Source organism: Coptis chinensis, chromosome 1, assembly GCF_015680905.1.
Source record: "Coptis chinensis isolate HL-2020 chromosome 1, ASM1568090v1, whole genome shotgun sequence".
Lineage (NCBI taxonomy): Eukaryota > Viridiplantae > Streptophyta > Magnoliopsida > Ranunculales > Ranunculaceae > Coptis > Coptis chinensis.
Genome location: NC_141456.1, coordinates 38645840 through 38665296, shown reverse-complemented (window position 1 = coordinate 38665296; position 19457 = coordinate 38645840). Strand labels below are relative to the sequence as shown.

The 19457-nt window shown below is 40.3% G+C and overlaps 1 pseudogene; it reads right to left on the bottom strand.

Moving 5' to 3' along the window:
- Positions 1-10239: 10239 nt before the first annotated feature.
- LOC147523901 (pre-mRNA-processing-splicing factor 8A pseudogene) lies at positions 10240-19293 on the bottom strand (annotated as a pseudogene).
- Between the last annotated feature and the right edge of the window lie 164 nt (positions 19294-19457).

The following is a 19457-nucleotide window of genomic DNA, read 5'->3' as shown; positions in this document are numbered from 1 at the left end:
TATGTCGAGATTTCCCATTATAGAAGTATTTTTGGCCCTCAAGATAGCAAAATTGGCTATCACAAATGAATAGAGACAGTGGAACAGGTTTAGGCCAAAGCGGATATCCATCAAAAATTCCTGATCCACTCTCGCTTCCTCACTAGCTTTGTCTAAAGCTATAAACTCGATTCCATAGTGGAACGGCAATGCAAGTTTGCTTAGATGATTTCCAAGACACCGCACTTCGCCATAGTGAACACATAACCACTAGTGGATTTAGATTCCTCGAGAATCAGCAATCCAATTGGCATCACTGTCATTCCCTCGGCACAATACCGATATCCGCCATAATGAACACCATAATTTGAAGTATATTTCAAATATCTCAATACTCGATAAGAGCATCCCAATGCTCATTGCCGGGATTTATGGTGTATCTACTAAGTTTGCTTTACGGCAGAAGCTATGTCGGGTCTAGTGCAGTTCATAAGATACATGAGACTACCTATAACCCTAGAAAACTCTAAAGGAGATACACCTAATCCAAGATTTTTGTCAAATGTATACTAGGATCATATGGTGTTCTCGCGTATACAAAATCAAATTGATTAAATCTTTTAAGCATTTTCTCTACATAATGAGATTGAGACAAAGTAATTCCATCGTAATTATACACTATCTTAATGCCAAGAATGACATCAACAATACCCAAATCTTTCATGTCAAAATGCTTACTCAAAAAAGATTTAGTCTTATTGACGGTCTCTAAACCGGGTTCCAATGATCAACATGTCATCCACATATAAAACGATAATTACACCAGATTGTTTCTCAAATTTGCAATAAATGCATTTATCCGCCTCATTAATATTAAAACCATTAGAGATTAGCACACTATCAAATTTCTCATGCCATTGTTTAGGAGCTTGTTTGAGACCGTGAAAGAGATTTCTTTAGCCTACAAACTTTTCTCTCAAGGCCTTCTAAAACAAACCCTTCGGGCTGATCCATATATATCTCCTCTTGTAATTCCCCATTTAGAAATGCCGCTTTTAACGCCCATTTGGTGAATTACAAGATTACGAAGTAGAAGCAAAGGCTATTAACATTCTCGATAGATGTAATCCTTGTCACAGAGAGTAGGTATCAAAGAAATCAAACCCTTCTCTCTCTTTTATAGCCTTTTGCTACTAATCTCGCTTTATATTTATCAATAGATCCATCTGCCTTTTAAGTTTCTTTCTAAATAACCATTTATTTCCAATAGTTTTACAACCTGGGGGCAACTCAACCAAATTCCCAAGTGTTATTGGTTATAATGGACTCATATTCACTTAGAATGGCCTCTCCCAAAATGGCATCAGAAGATGACATGGCCTCTAAATAGGTCCGAGGATCATCCTCTACCAAGAAAGTAAGGAAATCAGTCCAAAAGAGGTGTTAGTCCTAGGTCTTTTTGCTCCTCCCCCGAAGTTCAATTTCATCTTCGCCAGAAGAATCTTCTCGAACTCTAGGAGCAAGTGTAGAAGAACTATGAGTCCCTCCCCGATCTCTCAATAAATGGGAATTTATCCTCAAAAAGACAAAGATCCCTAGACTCAATAATGGTATTATCATCAACAAATTTATTTTTAGATTTGAAAACTAAAACCCCTCAGGGGCACCGCTATTCTGCATACCCAATAAAGACACACCCTACAGTTTTTAGGGCCAAGTTTAGTCCTCTTGGGTGTTGGTATAGATACCTTAGCCAAACACCCCCACACTTTAAAGAATCTATAAGTCGGTGTCCTATTTTTCCACATCTCATATGGAGTTTTATCTGTGGTCTTTAAAAGGTATCTTATTCAAATATAACAGGCCGCTAGCAAAGCCTCCCCCCCATGGTTCATAGAAGCCCCAGAGCTATTGATCATTGAATTGATCATATCTTTGAGAGTCCTATTTTTCCTCTCTCGCTATCCCATTGATCGGGGAGCATAAGTGGGCAGGTCTCATGTACAATACCATTATTTTCACAAAATTTATTGAAAGGACCGTAATATTCACCTCCTCTATCGACCTAACTATTTTTATTTTCTTGTCTAACTGGTTCTCAACTTCAGTTTTAAAGGAAATAAATTTAGCTAAACTATCATCCTTACTCTTAAGAAGATAAATATGACAGAACGTGAAGCATCATCAATGAATGTAACAAAATATTTATTACCTCCTCTAGTCATGTAACCTTTAAGATCACATAAGTCACAGAATCAATGCCAACAACTCGTTGTTTTTTCTACCTTTTGAAAGGTTTCCTAGCATATTTAGATTCTACACACACTTCACATCTCTTATTTTCAGAAATAGTATTCTTGGATATGTTACCTAGATGCATCGGCTTTTAATTGAAACATTATTAACGGTCCAAGTCTACTATGCCACGATCAAATGACTCAACCATATAAGAAGAAGTAGATGCTTTATTAAATTCAAAATCAGTTACATTGAGCTTAAACAAGCCTTCATCTAAATAACCTTTACCCACAAAGGTTCCCCTTAGTCGTAACAAATTTGTCCGACTCAAAGACAAGTTTGAACCCCTTCTTACTTAAAAGGGAACCGAAACCAGATTTTTCCTAATATCGTGAACATAAAGAACATCCTTCAAATTAAGAACATTTCCGGAGTGAACTTCAAATTAATGTCCCTTTTCCTTCAACTCTGAAGCAGATGAGTTACCCATGAACGGACTTTCTCCTTCTCCCGAGGAGTGAAGGACGAAAATGCACTTTTAGTGCCACGATGTGTTTGGTAGCCCCAGCGTCTACCCACCACGGTCGACCATGTTACTCACCAAGTTAACCTCAAGAACCACAAGAGAAAAGTTACCATCCCGAACTACATTTGCTTGTGCCTTGTCTTTCTTCCCATCATTCGGACCTTTTTGAATTTATCCCGGGCTATATGACCTCGAGATCCGCACACATAGCAATGAATTTCGTGATTGTAAGGTTTCTTTTAAAGTGTGGTTGGGACTGTTTATTCTTGTTCGCATATGGTTTCTTTTGACGGGAATTTAGTTGATTTAGACTTAGAAGAACTAGCAGCGTTACCTTCCACCGTTAGCCTTAGCCTTCATTTCAAGCCTCCACATTGAGTTCAAATTCTTCCTGTATCCCTCCTCGATCCGGCGGTTGACGATCGATCTTCTAGTGTCATCTCTTTCTTCTTATGTTTGAGATCGTTTTTGTACTCCTTCCACGAGGAAGGGAGTTTCTCAATGATGGAAGCAACCGGAAGCCTTTGCAGATTTTATAACCTTCCCCGCAAAAATCTCATGAATAATTATTTGCAGCTCCTCCACTTGAGAAACAACAGATTTCCCATCTTCCATCTTGAATTCGAAACTTTCCTACAAGAAACTTCTTAGAACCCAGATCTTCAAGAGCATACTTCTTATCAAGTAAACTCCACAATTCAATTCAGTGCATGTTACACAAAGATAAACATCATACAAATCAAGGGAAAGACAATCAAGTATATAATTTCTACATAAATAGTCTTTCTTTTCCCATCTCCACACCACCAATTTAATCCGGGTTCATCTTCATTTTCATTGTACATGGGTTTCTCAATCGAAATCCATTCAACCAATTTCAGAGTAGTCAGATAAAATCTCATTTTCATCTGCCAGCGCTTAAAATTTCTGCCATCAAAAATTTCAGGCTTGACAGACTTACCACTAGGTTTTTCCATCTTAGCAGTATTAACAACAACGAGCACAATACTAGATAATAACAGATCGTTCACAATCGAATTTTTCGTCTTAAGATTGTAATATCTAGTAATCGAAAAACAGTAATAATAAAGCAGGTAAAACTTATCACTGAGGATTGTGCTCGGCACAATTTCCTTAAGACGAAAAACGCCGTATGGTATGGTTGCCGCCACAAGCGTCGCCTCCCAGATACAACAATGGACGAATGGCGTGTCACCACCAATGACCCGCTCTGCGAGGAACCCTCGGATACTCCGACAAGTTTTTGAAAAGCGGAAGAAAAAAAATGTTGTGTTTTCGCTTTTTTTGTTCAAAACAGAGAGACTTGTTTTATAGATCCGAAAAAGCGCTAGAGTCTATTGCCTTTATTGTTTGACTCGAATCAAGGAAAGATTTTGAAACGGTTTTATTTTTGGAAAGAAAAAAGACCAAAAGATTCGAAAAACAAGCCCAAGACTTCGACTCCACGCCAAGCCCAATTGGGTGGATTTGCACCCCCTCGCTGCGGCGTGTGTGGGCACACGCCAAGACTAAGGTTTTCTGGAGCTCCCACCTCCCGAGAGCCCCCAAACCAAGGAGGCCTTGTGTGCGCCATGAGCACCTCCTTATATCTCTCTACACTATCCCTCCATAAGGACACAACCAATATAAACTTAAGAGTCTTAAGTTTAGTAACCAATGGGGACTAAAGCCCCCACATTAGAGTGTAGTAGATACAAAAAGGTCATGGGTTCAAACCCATGAGGACACAAATTCATTCACATTTCCAACAATCCCCACATGAATGGAATTATTAAGAAACGTAAGAAAAGAAAAACAAAACAAGAATGTCCGGAGTATGAAGAAGTTATGAATGGGTCAAGGTGTCATACGACTTGAACCTTCGCTTGGTGTTTGTCTGTCGGGATTACTAGTTGACCCGGTGACCTTAGTCTTGAACTGCTCAACCTATATGTAAGCCAAGTCAACAGTAACACACATAACTTCAAAAATCATCATAGAGTTCCCTCGGTTGTGCTTTCAGATAGCCATGAGCTTCCTGTGTTTCATGAGTGCTCTAGAGAACAAGCCTATAAGTTCTCATAGGAAGCGGCTTTTACTTCCTCACTCATATAGGTGCCTCTATCGAGGAGTGTCAGATCATTACACCCCACCTGAAAAACCAGCTATAGAAAGCATTAAGAGTATTCACTCATCCTTTAAAAAGATACGAAGGTACTACTACATCATAGGGATGGGTACGAGTTTTCACTCTAGGTGTAGTACCCCCAATAAATCACGCATAACTTGTTTCCCCATTGAACCTTGATCCCGATCTCCATTCACCAAGGTTGGGTGTCGGTTATCGGTGATTTAATTAAATAGGCAATTAGTCTTTAATAGACTTTAGCCCCATCCCCCTCGATGTACTAAAAACCAGCTCTCTAGCTAGGCCTTTAGTTAAAGGATCAGCTAAATTTTCTTTTGACCTCACAAAGTCAATAGCTATGATCCCATCTCTTAACAACTGTCGCACAGTGTTATGTCTTCGACGAATATGTCGAGATTTCCCATTATAGGAAGTATTTTTGGCCCTCAAGATAGCAGCTTGGCTATCACAGTGAATAGAGACAGTGTGGAACAGTTTAGGCCAAAGCGGGATATCCATCAAAAAATTCCTGATCCACTCTGCTTCCTCACTAGCTTTGTCTAAAGCTATAAACTCAGATTCCATAGTGGAACGGGCAATGCAAGTTTGCTTAGATGATTTCCAAGACACTGCACCCCCTGCCATAGTGAACACATAACCACTAGTGGATTTAGATTCCTGAGAATCAGCAATCCAATTGGCATCATCACTTCTCCCCTCGGCCCGGTGGATATCTGCCATAATGAACACCATAATTTGAAGTATATTTCAAATATCTCAATACCCTGATAAGAGCATCCCAATGCTCATTGCTGGGATTTATGGTGTATCTACTAAGTTTGCTTACGGCGTAAGCTATGTCGGGTCTAGTGCAGTTCATAAGATACATGAGACTACCTATAACCCTAGAAAACTCTAAAGGAGATACACCTAATCCAGTATTTTTTGTCAAATGTATACTAGGATCATATGGTGTTCTGGCAGGTACACAGTCAAATTGATTAAATCTTTTAAGCATTTTCTCTACATAATGAGATTGAGACAAAGTAATTCCATCAGAATTATACACTATCTTAATGCCAAGAATGACATCAATGATACCCAAATCTTTCATGTGTCAAAATGCTTACTCAAAAAGATTTAGTCTTATTGACGGTCTCTAAACCGGTTCCAATGATCAACATGTCATCTACATATAAAACAGATAATTACACCGATTGTTCCTCAAATTTGCAATAAATGCATTTATCCGCCTCATTAATATTAAAACCATTAGAGATTAGCACACTATCAAATTTCTCATGCCATTGTTTAGGAGCTTGTTTGAGACCAGAAAGAGATTTCTTTAGCCTACAAACTTTTCTCTCAAGGCCTTCTAAGACAAACCCTTCTGGCTGATCCATATATATCTCCTCTTGTAATTCCCCATTTAGAAATGCCGTTTTAACGTCCATTTGGTGAATTACGAGATTACGAGTAGAAGCAAAGGCTATTAACATTCTGATAGATGTAATTCTTGTCACAGGAGAGTAAGTATCAAAGAAATCAAACCCTTCTCTCTGTTTATAGCCTTTTGCTACTAATCTCGCTTTATATTTATCAATAGATCCATCTGCCTTTAAGTTTCTTTCTAAATAACCATTTATTCCCAATAGTTTTACAACCGGGGGGCAACTCAACCCGCCTCCCAAGTGTTATTGGTTATTATGGACTCATATTCACTTAGAATGGCCTCCTCCAAAAATGGCATCGAAAGATGACATTGCCTCTAAATAGGTCTGCGAGGATCATCCTCTACCAAGAAAGTAAGGAAATCAGGTCCAAAAGAGGTGTTAGTCCTAGGTCTTTGCTCCTCCCGAAGTTCAATTTCATCTTCAAGAATCTTCTCGAACTCTAGGAGCAAGTGTAGAAGAACTATGAGTCCCTCCCCGATCTCTCAATAAATGGGAATTTATCCTCAAAAAGACAAAGATCCCTAGACTCAATAATGGTATTATCATCAACAAATCTATTTTTAGATTTGAAAACTAAAACTCAGAGGCACCGCTATTCTCGTGCATACCCAATAAAGACACAATCTACGGTTTAGGGCCAAGTTTAGTCCTCTTGGGTGTTGGTATAGATACCTTAGCCAAACACCCCCACACTTTAAAGAATCTATAAGTCGGTGTCCTATTTTTCCACATCTCATATGGAGTTTTATCTGTGTCTTTAAAAAGGTATCTTATTCAGAATATAACAGCCCGTTAGCAAAGCCTCCCCCATAGGTTCATAGAAGCCCCGAGCTATTGATCATTGAATTGATCATATCTTTGAGAGTCCTATTTTTCCTCTCTGCTATCCCATTGGATTGGGGAGCATAAGGGGCAGTGGTCTCATGTACAATACCATTATTTTCACAAAATTTATTGAAAGGACCAGAATATTCACCTCCTCTATCAGACCTAACTATTTTTATTTTCTTGTCTAACTGGTTCTCAACTTCAGTTTTAAAGGAAATAAATTTAGCTAAACTATCATCCTTACTCTTAAGAAGATAAATATGACAGAAACGTGAAGCATCATCAATGAATGTAACAAAATATTTATTACCTCCTCTAGTCATGTAACCTTTAAGATCACATAAGTCGATTGTGAATCAATGCCAACAACTTCGGTGTTTCTTTCTACCTTTTGAAAGGTTTCCTAGCATATTTAGATTCTACACATACTTCACATCTCTTATTTTCAGAAATAGTATTCTTGGATATGTTACCTAGATGCATCGGTTTTTAATTGAAACATTATTAACGTGTCCAAGCCTACTATGCCACAGATCAAATGACTCAACCATATAAGAAGAAGCAGATGCTTTATTAAATTCAAAATCAGTTACATTGAGCTTAAACAAGCCTTCATCTAAATAACCTTTACCCACAAAGGTTCCCCCCTTAGTCAGAACAAATTTGTCTGACTCAAAGACAAGTTTGAACCCCTTCTTACTTAAAAGGGAACCAGAAACCAGATTTTTCCTAATATCAGGAACATAAAGAACATCCTTCAAATTAAGAACATTTCCAGAAGTGAACTTCAAATTAACAGTCCCTTTTCCTTCAACTCTAGAAGCAGATGAGTTACCCATGAATGGACTTTCTCCTTCTCCCGAGGGAGTGAAGGACGAAATGCACTTTTAGTGCCACGGATGTGTTTGGTAGCCCCATTAATCTACCCACCACCATGTTACTCACCAAGTTAACCTCGGTAACCACAAGAGAAAAAGTTACCATCCCGAACTACATTTGCTTGTGCCTTGTCTTTTCCCATCATTCGGACCTTTTTTGAATTTACAACCGGGGCTATATGACCTCGAGATCCGCACACATAGCAATGAATTTCGTGGATTGTAAGGTTTCTTTTAAAGTGTGGTTGGACATGTTTATTCTTGTTAGCATATGGTTTCTTTTTGACGGGAATTTAGTTGATTTAGACTTAGAAGAACTAGCGGCGTTACCTTCCACCGGGTTAGCCTTAGCCTTCATTTACAAGCCTCCACATTGAGTTCACCTTCTTCCTTTATCCTCCCTCGATCCGGAAGGTTGACGATCGATCGATCTTCTAGTGTCATCTCTTTCTTCTTATGTTTGAGATGTTTTTGTACTCCTTCCACGAGGAAGGGGAGTTTCTCAATGATGGAAGCAACACGAAGCCTTTGCAGATTTTATAACCTTCCCGCAAAAATCTCATGAATAATTATTTGCGGCTCCTCCACTTGAGAAACAACAGATTTCCCATCTTCCATCTTGAATTCGAAACTTTCCTACAAGAAACTTCTTAGAACCTCGCATCTTCGTGAGCATACTTCTTATCAAGTAAACTCCACAATTCATGCTTGATCATTACACAAGATAAACATCATACAAATCAAGGGAAAGACAATCAAGTATATAATTTCTACACAAATAGTCTTTCTTTTCCCATCCGGCACACCACCACCGCGACCGGGTTCATCTTCATTTTCATTGTACATGGGTTTCTCAATCGAAATCCATTCAACCAATTTCCGAGTAGTCGGATAAAATCTCATTTTCATCCGCGGTAACAAAAATTCTGCCATCAAAATTTCGGGCTTGACGGACTTACCACTAGGTTTTTCCATCTTAGCAAGATTAACAACAACGAGCCTGATACTAGATAATAACGGATCGTTCACAATCAATTTTTTCGTCTTAAGATTGTAATATCTAGTAATCGAAAAAAGAATAATAATAAAGCGGGTAAAACTTATCATCGAGGATTGTGCTCGGCACAATTTCCTTAAGACAAAACGCCCGGTATGGTTCTTTGCCGACCTCAATCGTCTCCCAGGGATCTGGCGAATGTATGAAGCGTGTCACCGACCAATGACCCACTCTGCGGGAACCCTCGACATACTCGGACAAGTTTTAAAGCGGAGGAAAAATAATGTTGTGTTTTAGTCTTTTGTTCAAAACAGGGAGAGACTTGTTTTATAGATCCTGAAAAAGCGCAACTTGGGGCTATTGCCTTTATTGTTTGACTTCGAATCAAGGAAAGATCATTCTGGTTTGAGTTTTGGAAAGAAGACCAAAAACGCAAAAAACAAGCCCGAAGACCGCGAAGCCCAATTGGGTGGATTTGCACCTAGCCGCGGCGTGTGTGGGCACACGCAAGACTAAGGTTTTCTGGAGCTCCCACCTCCCCGAGTCCCCAAACCAAGGAGGCCTTTGGCGAGCTTTTTACCTCCTTATATCTCTACACTATCCTCCATAAGGACACAACCAATATAAACTTAAGAGTCTTAAGTTTAGTAACCAATGTGGGACTAAAGCCCCCCACATTAGAGTGTAGTAGATACAAAAGGTCATGGGTTCAAACCCATGAGGACACAAATTCATTCACATTTCCAACAGAGATAAACAACAATATTACAGCAAGAAAAGTTCAACCGTATGACAAAACTTAAAAAAGGTTCAACTGAGTATCAATATGACCAGTATCTCAATCCTAGGAAAATGTATCCTCCCGATCTCCGTCCCGTGTCTCACCTTCCTCCATATTACTCAACTCTAGATAATGGGTCAGCCTGTGATTTTCATGGTAGTATTCTCGAGGTGTACCAAGCTTCATCTCATACTTCATGCTCACAGGATTTTTCGCCCCCATAAGTTGTAGTTCCACGGACCATTATCTGGAACCATGTAGAATCCTAAGAAGCGGTCACTGAGGAGCATCTGAACTTTCTCGTAATGAGTTGAGACGTAACCGTGAGGATTGCCTTCAGTATCCATGTTAACACGTCCCCACCGTAATCTGTTGGTGTAAGTTTATATGCAGTTAGTGAGCGGATCCTGGTGTAAAACTACAAGTCACGATAATGCATTTTTTTTTTTTTTTTTTTTATTGGTAAGCTTATTTTAAATGAGATCAGTAATTCTTTGATGCTGGCGGGTTCGAACTCCAGACCTCTAGTATCATCACCCAAAAATTTTACCGACTTTACTAGTTGGCACTTGCGATAATGCATTTCTCTCCATCACACTGTTTGTTATTCTCTAGAATTCGGGCATGGTTTGTCAAATCCTGTAGAGAAAGCTGATGAAGCAAATTCGGCTGTGTGTGCATCCATCCCAATGGCTCCAAATCATTCAAGTTCTCGTGCTCTGGAAGAGCCGGTGGAAAATGGACTTGCTGGTGAGTTCCCAACTATGGCGGCATAGCAATGCAGCGGATTTCCTTAACTCGAGGGTTGTCTAGGGGACTCCTTCCATACAAATACCCTGCTATTTGTGTCCTCAGATCTGCTATGCAGATAAACTTTTTCAAAATGTTTTTAGGCATAATGTAGGTCAGACCTGTCTCCTTAAAGTCTTCTGAGTTCACATAAATGTGATTAACTCGGAGATGAAGGTTATTGGCAGAGATTGCTCTCACACGCCAGTCAGTTTTAGACCTACTTGAAGCGTGTTCATAGGGACTTGTAGTGTATACACAAATTGGATCACCAAGCGCATTTGTTGTCCTAGTCTTGACTGCGGTCAGCTGACTTACTTCTTTTGCCTGTTTCTCTATCTCGGCAATCTGTTGTCTCTGTTGTGATGGAGGAGTGATTTCAGCCCCAAGTACTATATCACGGATCTCAGAACTGGTTAGAGAAAATGTGCTCACGTTGTTCCTCTTTGCATAATCTGAGAGTATAAGATCTTTTAAAGCAGCTTCAACCTTTATCCACCGGTCATCCACATGCGATGGCCAGATATGGTGGTGCTCAGTAGTTATTGTCCTGTCAGGCCTTAATAACCTTCTCGCTTTCTCAATATTCAGATGAAGCGCCCGCAAAATCAATATCAAACGTGAAAATGCAGTATAACATCCAATTGTCATAGAGGTTGTACAAAAGCATTTGTGCCCCATTGCCTTCAAAATCGCATCACCAAACTTCTCAATCTTGAAGCAAGCCTGGAATGGGAGTTGCAGTTCACTTCCCTTGATTACCATGTTAGGGAAATCAAACAAGTGTACTTCTAGTGGATCTAGCAATCCTTTACGAGCAACAATAATTTGCTTGGGCTGCTCTTCAACAGGCAAGGATCTCACGAGAGCAGCTACTTCTTCGGCTGTTTTCCACTTTGCCAGCTGACCCAGACGCTTTTGACCAGCCCAGACACTGGTGTGGATGACCTTTAAAAACATCTGCCCGGTTTGTAGATTAAATATGAAGATAGCACCATTCATGGGTTTTGGCGCCACATTTCCTTCAAAGGTCTTGTGGACTGCAACATGATACACATTCGTATCATCGACAAACCATACCTTTTGATTGTTGAAGATCTCTCCATAATTTTGGGATGACAGATAAGGTTCTGTGGGCTCAGAAGAATATAACTGTAAACCTTTTCTTATACGCTCTCTAAGAACGTACAAGGCCGGGTTTGACTTCATGATTTTATTCATTGCCCGAGAGAGCAGCGGTTTCGACCCAGGAAACCAGTTTCCCAGAGCAGAATGCAAGTTGTATGCCAGATCGATCCCGATCACAACTTCTGTTGGTGACGGATAGATGGACATGTTATCTGTTGTGTAATCCATGAACTTGGCACGAGTATACCGTTCTATATCATGAGAATCATAATCTCCCCACCGAAGCTGTACATCAATCCAGTATTTGTTGCTTGCTTTCTGATCAAAGACATCGTTTGATTTGGAAACAAGAGTAGGTTTCGAAATAGACCACCAGCTGCAAAGAGAGGGATATCCGCACACGAACTGTTCATCTTGTAACTCTTCCTTGGATGTATAGTCTCTTTTTGCACAGACTCAATTTCCAAAGCGTCCAGCTCTTGGTCCAACACTTGACAGAGATCATGACCACACTCTCATGTATCTTCTGCCACAAATGCGCACGAAATATGTGAATCATAGATATCTTCAAGGTTGGAATCTTCCCATGCCATAAAAATTCCTGTCAGATCTAATTGAACTTGAAATCCCACGTAAACATTGGCTCTATTTATCGTAGGCGACCACCAAAGTGTGAATCTCCGATTGGGGATTTGGTTGAGCCCAGATCTCTGTGCGTTGGTCAACTTCTTATACTTCATGGATTCCTCAAAGCCATATGCCTTCTCCCAGAAAAGCCCTTCCCAAATTGGAAAGTATGTTCCTTTAAACAAAGTATGCTTGAGTATTCCCTTAACTCCCCCGAGTGCTTGGATGATGTCGGTACGGATAGTTGTTCAGGTTCCACAGTTTTCCATCATGGTGCTGATGGGTCCACCAAAATGGGTTCTGCTTTAAAACTTGATACTGCTTAAAACCAGTGCGCACTCTCCACCCCTTTGTCATATGCTAGAGTATGCCTGCATGTCTTTTTGAAATAAGGTGTTGATTCGAGGTAACCCCTATCCCAAGAATCCTCAAGATCCTCAATAGTTAAGCGTCTGTTCTGGGATTGTGCCTCCTGCCTCTTCAATGCATATTCTGCCCAGACACGTTGAGATTCTAGAAATTCACTCTCCCATGGCTGTATGTAGCGATAGAGATTCGAAATGAGCTGGTCCTCTATGTGAGTCAAACCACTCCGGAAGTGGGTTATTCCAACGTCAGTCTGTTTACAGTATCTGAGGTGACTTTGTGTGACCCATTGATAGCATTCCCAATCCTCCAATTTCCTTTGGTGTATAGAATATAACAGGTGGGAACCTGCTCGGCATCTTTGAATTCAAACCAATCTTAATACGTGTCTGAACTTTATTTTCACATTTGACCAACAAATCTAACAGTTCCTGGGTATGAAGAGTTGCTTCACGGAAGTACGTCATAAGACCTATGAGAGCTGTATTCCACTTGTTGACAATCTTTGTAAATGTCGTTGATCCTGAAGACATTAGAATCTGCCTCACACGATTGTCAAACACTTTCATGTGTTCATTGTCTATTTGCAAAAGGCCACCGCAGTTCTCTCTTTGGTCTGCTCATTCTGCAAGTTTCAAACCCCATCTCTGCAGTTGCTGAATGCCTCTTGACTCATTCTTATCTTAGGCAATAGTCGGAATTCAAATCCACACATGCTGAAGAGTAAATTAGGATTGTCCTTGCTGTAAACGGAAACAAAGCTATTCACCCATTCCAAAGTTGTTATACTTTGAGGAAGCCGATTTTTCATATTCCAGAAAACACTTCTCCCGAGATTGACATCATGCTTGTAGGACAAGGGAGGGAAGGGAATAGGGGAAAATTTCCTCTGTTCCAGCCAATGCACAGTGGTCGTGTACATAGCAACTGCTTCTTCTGGTGATATATATGGACCATCTTTCAAATAGTTGTGTTGCTGCTCCTGTTCTGCCTTGAACCACAAACGAGTCAATCTCCCTAAATTCTTTCGACAAACTGTCTTATCAACAGTTGCACCCCTCCTTATACGTTCACGATTATAATGAGCAACATTGGTCCACCAATCCGCTTTTCACTTCACATAGCGGAGAATCATGTTTTCAATGGGCACCGGCAGGCCAGTAACCTTCCACGGAATGTTAGCTTTCCAACAACGCCATGCTTCGCTGAGGTGCTGCAAAATTTGTTGGAATCTTCATGTGTATTTCAAATACTTGTGTGTTGTTTAGTCCCACATTGATGAACCACCACTAGCTAGTGAGGTATTTGAGGTGAACCTCTAGCATAAGGGTGCCCTTAGGGTACAAAGGCTTTGTGTTTAGGAGGGAGGACTCACCCAAAGCCACCGCATTCACGCGCCCGAATTAGGTAATGTCGGTGGAAGCTTGGGCTTGGGCTGTTAGTCTAGTGGGTAGTGGATTATCAATATCTGATCTTTGCCGGAGAGTTATATTCTTTGTTCTAGAGGGGTAGTCTATTCTAGTGCAAAGTTAGGCTGGCTGTTAACCATTGAATCCTCACGGGTAGTCTATTCTAGTGCAAAGTTAGGCTGCTGTTAACCATTGAATCTGTGAGGGAAGGCGCTTTGTTGCCTTTTCTTTTTCACCATTGGAAGGGGCGAAATCTTTCCTTAGGGCCGACCTAATCCGCCTTGGTTATTACATTTATTCTCGTCTTGTTTTCTATTGTTTTCTTTTATCGCATACAACAATCTTAAGGAAAGAACAAGATGTCTACACTGTTGACACCACGCCCGATCAAAGAAACTAGTGCGAGTCATGGAAGTAACTTCGCCTATGAGAGATCTTTGCACCTCTTGAATGCTCGCATGAATTTACCTAATGTGTCAAAGATTGAATCCTTCAACGGTTCACACTTCAAGAGATGGAGAGAAAGGGTGTTCCACATTACTAGATGTACTCAACTATGCAAAGTATCTCACCGATCTGAAGACCCGGGAGGGTTCTAATGATTTCGAAAGAAATCAAGGCGCTTAGCTCAATGGGAATAAGGTATGTCGTCATGCTATTTTGAGTACCTTGTCCAATGAGATTTTTGATATTTATTGTTCAAATAAGAATGCACATGATATATGGGAGAGTTTGAACAAAAATACATAATAGAGGATCTTTGGTACTTTCGAAATATGCTATTGGGAATTTTCTAAAGTTCCATATGAGAGGATAGAGATGTAACGTCTCAAATCCATGATTTTCATGTCTTTGATTAATGATTTGAAAACCGAGGGTATTAATTTACCCAATCCTTTGTCTTTGGATGTTTGATTGAGAAACTCCCCGAGTCTTGGAAACACTATAAAAATAGTATGAAGCATAAGCGTAAGCAGATGACTCTTGAGGATGTGATCATTCACATTCACATAGAGGAAAAGAACAAGACTCGGGATGAGGTGTTGTCTAAGGAATTTCATTCTAAAGCCAATATCGTTGAAGGTAATCCCAGCAAATCTAACAAAACCTCTAAGAAGCAGAAGTCCAACAAAAATAAGAATTTCAAGGTCAAAGGCACTTCTTTTAAAAGGAGTGGTACTGGCAATGGAAATTGTTATGTTTGTGGTAAACCTGGACATAGGGCTTTTCAGTGCAGACACAAGAAAGACACTGATGATCCTCCCAATGCTAATCTAGTTCAAGGGAGATGATATTGTTCTTTGGCTGTCGTGTCACAAGTGTTCATAGCCACCGGGAAGAGGAACTGGGTACTAGATTCGTGCCACCATACACGTCTGTGGTGATGTTGAAGCCTTCTCGGATTACATACTAGTGAAAGATGAAAAGGTCTATATGGGTGACTCTAGGTCATTTCTGTTGAGGGAACATGCAAGGTTCTTCCTCTCGGTTAACCGGGGAAAACCCTTTCACTTAGTAATGTTCTTCATGTTCCCGAGATTCGTTGAATCGATTTAAATGTCCCTACCTTGGGGAAAAGTTGGCGTCAAGGTGACTTTTGAGAGTGACAAGTTTGTTACGACAAAGAATGAGGGTTTTGTTGGTAAAGGTTATTGTAATAACGATGGGTCTTTTCATGTTGAATGTACTTGACAACATTATTATTAATAAGAATGAATCTGCTACCTTATTTGCTTGACTCTTTTAATATATGGCATGGTAGACTAGGACATGTGAATGTTCAAGATATGAAAAGGATGAAAGCATGTGGTTTATTGTCTAATATTTCTGATTTTTCTAATGATAAATGTGAGATATGTCTTTGAGACTAAAGCCACGAAGAAACCCCAATAGAAGCGTGTCTAGAGATAAAACTGGATTACTAACTCTTATTCATAATGGAGTTTGGGTGAATTCAAAGTACCATGTCTAGAGGGGGAAGTTTTATTATATTACATTCATAGATGACTTCTCTAGGTACACCATGGTATATTTACTTAGACACAAGCATGAGGCGGTGAGATGTTTCTCAAGTACAAAGTCAAGTTGAAAACCAAATTAAGCTGTAAGATTAAGAGACTTCGGTCCGATAGGGGTGGAGAATATGAGTCTAACCCCTTCCGGGACTTTTGTGACAAGAATGGCATTATTCATGAGACTACTCCACCATACTCTCCCGAGTCTAATGGAGTAGCCCGAACGGAAAAACAAGAACACTAAAAGAGATGATGAATGCTATGCTTGTAAGTTAAGAGCTTCCCTGAACTTGTGGGGAAGCAATCCTATCTGCTTGCCATATCTGAGAATAGGATACCCAACAAGAAAACAGGAATAAGACACCATATGAGTTATGGAAAGGTCATGTACCTACCGACAACAATCAATGGATCCTCAATTTTTGAACAAGAAATTCCTAAGAGTAAAAGAGACAGGGTAAAAATACTTGTGTGTTGTTTAGTCCCACATTGATGAACCACCACTAGCTAGTGAGGTATTTGAGGTGAACCTCTAGCATAAGGGCGTGCCCTTATGGTACAAAGGCTTTTGTGTTAGGAGGGAGGACTCACCCAAAAGCCACACACACGCATTGCCGCCTACCCTCCCGAACCGAGCCGAAGTCGTGGGGGCAGAACATTAGTCTAGTGGGTAGTGGATTATCAATAGCCTAAACTTTTTCTTTTTGAACTAGTTTCGGCTGGAGTTCCACTTACATCCATCTATGATTCGATCATACCTCTATATAAACACAGCTGTGTTCATTAGAGGGAATCAATCACGTAACGAGAGAGAGAGAGACACGTAAGAGAGAACTTCGTGTATCTGATCTTTGCTTCTTTGCTTCTATATTGAGAGAGAAGACAGAAGTCGTCGCCTCCTCCATACACACCAAAAGCGAAGTTGAAGTCGTGATACACCCTTCTCTTTACCTACACGAAACGGATAAGTCTTTGATTGCTTCAATCTTCTTCTCTTCTCTTCTTCACGCCGGCCCTTGAGAGTTATATTGTCGTTCTAGAGGGTAGTCTATTCTAGTGCAAAGTTAGATCTTTGTTAACCATTGAATCCTGTGGAGGAAGACGCCCTTACTGTTGCCTTTCGCACCATTGGAAGGGGCGAAATCTTTCCTTAAGGACAGCCTAATCCGCGCCTTGGTTATTACCTGTTATTCTGTCCTTGTCTTCTATTGTTTTCTTTTATCTGCATACAACAAAATTGTCTTAGCTTTATTCTGCTTGATGCCCTGTGGCATTGCATCGATAACATCGTGCATAACAGCAGCATGAAGCTCCAAGTCGAAATGGCTCTCCACACGCTGCTTCGTAACAGTCTTGGCAACTCCTTTCGGATGGCGCCCCTCAAATTGTCGTGCTAGTAAATTTCCCAACCATCTTTCCAGCAAAAGCACAATCCCACGAAGGAAGAATAACCAGACTCTCCACATTGGTGCCCAAAAACCACATCCCGGCCCCTTCCCAACAGGTCCAGTATTAAACTGGTAGTAAATCAAGTGCTTCAAGTCTTTGCACATTCTAATCTGGCGCGTGAGTCTATACTTATACCTGTACATGCCAGTCAACTGGCCAACATGTGAAAAAGTATCCTTCTGCCAACTGGAATGCATCTACATTCCCCAGCGGAACTGAATATTGGCATCCACCACAAGCTTTGTCAACCTGAGGATTTCATGGCACAGATGGAAAGCGTTACCAAAACGAGACTTCTTGCGCGCCTTTGTAGTGAGAGTTTTCACAGGCTTGAGATTAAAATTGTAGTCCAGGTGAAGATAATTCAGATTCTTCCTGTGAATCAACAGATTCAGCATATTGTACCCTTGCTTACAAACTTGAAGACCTGCTTCAGCCCAATCCAGCTGCGTAGTTTGGAAAAACTTTGTAGCTTTAAGAGAACGCAACAAGCGCTTCTTCTTCTGAGCCTTAGGCGTTCTGCTATGCAGCTCATTCATAACAAAGCATTTCAATAATTTCTGGTGGCTGACACGAACTTTAACTGGACACGACGGATCGCAATGCTCCTTGTACCACTCCAACACAAGAGGTATATCTTCAGCCCGCTGCATCCTACCAGATCTCATATTGAAAGGGCGTGGAGCAAACAACAGAGAAAATCCAACCGCTGTAGTATCAGTATAGAGTTGTGTGCTTTGCAGCAACCTTCTGTCAAAAAAAACTCCTTATCTGGTTCTTCGTCGATTAACATCTTGTCACACTGTTCCCTGTAGAAGAGACAATGGGATGGATCAAAGGATCAAAATAAAATGCAGGTAAATCAGGATCCTCAGGTTTAACATACATAATCATATGGGAGTATGATATACAAGTTTTACCTTTCTGGGTCTATCATTATAAAGATGAGGAAACGCGACTCTATACTCTGTCCTGAGAGGCGAATGGACAATAAGTTTGTTAATATCATTAAACTCATTCCAATCCTCATCCCCTTTCTCCACGTCTTGACACAACGGTTCAAACTTAGGACCACCAGGTATAAACACATTCAACGCCTTAGCAGTAAAAAACGACTCGATATCAAACAAATAAAAATAATTCATATCACTCAAGTCCGACAACAACTGCCCCGCAAGACGATGAAGGGTAGACATTATCGGGATACCCAAATCCCACTTCTTATAACTAGGACCATTAACAAGTTTCGTTTTCACAAGTGGCTTATGATCATAAAACCACGAATAAACAGCGGAATCCTCCTTTTCGTCTAGTTCTAACTGTATCGCCTCTATAGGATCAACATCTAGTAAATTCTCACTATAGTCTAAAACAGGCTCTTCATCATCAAAAGGAGGAAACCGCATACGTTTAAAGGACGTTGGTCTCTTTTTCCCCTACGCATCATAATCCACATTGTACCCCATTGTGCCATATATATAGGTTCAATAACAAATGGTGTCTCATTAACAAAAGTAATTGCACCAGTTATGTGGTAACATGGCATGGGCATGTTTTCTAGAAGCTTGTAGATTGCATGTGGGATGTATTTTAATACACCGAGATAAACACGCTTGTCGTTTCGATATTGACGTGTCGACATATCGCCGTGGTATTTTACGATTTTCTGACGTGTTCGGGTGGCATGTCTTCTTTTTCTGTTGCAATGAAACGGAATCGTCTTTTTCCGGCGTATCTTTTTTTGTTTATTTGCATTCACTTTCTTGCTTTTTCTTCGAGGTCAGGTGGAGGTGGTGGATCTACACATAATTCTCCTATAGTCGACATCTTGTTTTTTAAGAGATTTTGATGAAACAATTTTTGCA